This window comes from Gossypium hirsutum, chromosome A09 (genome assembly GCF_007990345.1).
Source record: "Gossypium hirsutum isolate 1008001.06 chromosome A09, Gossypium_hirsutum_v2.1, whole genome shotgun sequence".
NCBI lineage: Eukaryota > Viridiplantae > Streptophyta > Magnoliopsida > Malvales > Malvaceae > Gossypium > Gossypium hirsutum.
The window spans coordinates 54,406,436-54,408,590 of NC_053432.1; the positions used below are offsets into that span (position 1 = coordinate 54,406,436).

Genomic DNA, 2,155 nt, shown 5'->3' on the forward strand with positions numbered 1-2,155 from the left:
CGTGCTTAGTACTTATCTAAATGAATGACCTTTATTTCAAGAAAAAGTTCAAAATTTTACGGTTCTGACATGAGTTACAAGCCCAGTAATGCCCCTTACCTATTCCGGCGACGGTCACGGGATAGGGGTGTTACAAATAGTGTTACTAGATTTTGCCGGATTAGGGTGAAACCTAATATGGGAGTCCATAGATCGAGTTAATGCAACCCTAGAGTGTTAAATAGAGAAAAGTCTCGGTTATTCAATCTAGGGGTTAGACGTTATTAGTCTTGAATAGGGATAATAACATAGGTTAGGGAGTCTCACGGATCAAGTCAAATGAATAAATCGTCCGGTTCAGAGTCAGATAACAAGTGAAATCTAGGTGGATTCCTCCTTGGTGTCATCTTTATCAATTGCTTTTCTTCAAGTCTTTTTCCAAACTTTCTCTTTGCTTTGATTAAATTAGTTAATTAGTTTAGATAATTAGTTTAATAAACAAACCCTTTTATTCTCAGGCTAGATAATAAAAAGATAGTTATTATTAGTACTTTTGGTTCCCTTGGGTACGACATCCCGGTCTTGCCATTACTATACTATTGTTCGATAGGTGCGCTTGCCTTTTCTTCGTGATAATAGTTAATCTAGGTTTGATCTTCATTATAAAAATCTATTACTTGTTACGAATCATTACGGTCAAGTTTTTGGCGCCGTTGCCGAAGATCTGAAATATTAGGAACACTAAATTTTTATTACTTTAGCCATTTATTTTTCTTGAAATTTAATTTAATTTAATTTAATTTTACTATTTATTAATTTACTTTTTCTTTCTCTTGGCAGGTTTTTATAGTTTATGACTAGAAGAAACCCGTCAGGACCCTTACTTTTTGATGAAGAAATCGATCGAACAGTTCGTAGAAATCAAAGAGAAATAAGGCATAGTTTACGATACATAGAAAATGAACAAGAAGACAACACTCAACCTCCAACCGACGAGATGGCTAAAAACCAAGACAATCAGTTGCCTCCTGCAATTGCAGCTAATCAAAATCTGGCTCCACGTACTATGTATGACTATGCTAAACCCTCTTTAACAGCAACTGAATCAAGTATAGTTAGACCTACTATTGCTGCGAATAATTTTGAATTAAAACCTAACACTATTCAGATGATACAATAGTTTGTTCAGTTTGATGGTTTGCAGGATGAAGATCCCAACACTCACTTAGCAAATTTCCTGGAATTTTACGATACATTCAAAATAAATGGCATTTCTGATGTTGCCATTCGTCTTCGGTTATTTCCCTTCTCACCGAGAAACAAAGCTAAACAGTGGTTAAACTCGTTACCACGAGGGTCTATCACTACTTGGGAGCAAATGACCGAGAAATTTTCACTAAAATATTTTCTGCCGGTTAAAACGGCTAAATTACGCAATGATATCTCTTTTTTTGTGCAGATGGACTTAGAAACACTTTATGATGCATGGGAGAGATACAAGGATCTATTGAGAAGGTGCCCTTATCATGGGTTACCTCTATGGCTGCAAGTTCAAACGTTCTACAATGGTGTGAATCCCTCAACAAGACAAATGATTGACGCTGCTATTGGCGGAACTATCAACAATAAAACACCAGAAGATGCCTACGAATTCATAGAGGAGATGTCACTGAACAACTATCAGTGGTAAGTCATGAGGACTAAGCCAACAAAAATAGCTGGCATTTATAACATCGATTCAGTCACTATGCTCTCTAATGAGGTAGAACTTCTCAATAAAAAAGATTGATAGTTTTCTTGGTTCTATGCAGGTACATCCAGTAATGAGGTGTGACTCAAGCGGAGGCGGTGTGCATACAGAATATCAATATTTCAATCCCACAACCGAAGAGAAACAAGTCAACTATATGGGTAACAATAACTTTAGACCTCAAAATAATCCATACAGTAATACCTATAATACAGGTTGGAGGAACCACCCAAATTTTTCCTGGGGAGGTTAAGGGAATCAAAAGCCACAAAATCTTTAGGGTTTTCAACAGCCACCTTATCAACAAAAGAATAAGTCGAACCTTGAAGAGATGCTCTCTAAATTCATCTCGGTGTCAGAAACCCGTTTCAATAATACCGAGACAGCACTTAAGAATCAACAAGCACCGATCCAAGGACTCGAAAC

At 36.8% G+C, this 2,155-nt stretch overlaps 1 non-coding gene across 1 annotated transcript; it reads right to left on the minus strand.

Moving 5' to 3' along the window:
- Positions 1-1,405: 1,405 nt before the first annotated feature.
- On the minus strand, positions 1,406-1,512 carry LOC121207467 (small nucleolar RNA R71). Its single transcript, XR_005902556.1, has one exon. It is a non-coding gene; the product is annotated as a small nucleolar RNA R71 (small nucleolar RNA).
- Positions 1,513-2,155: the final 643 nt, after the last annotated feature.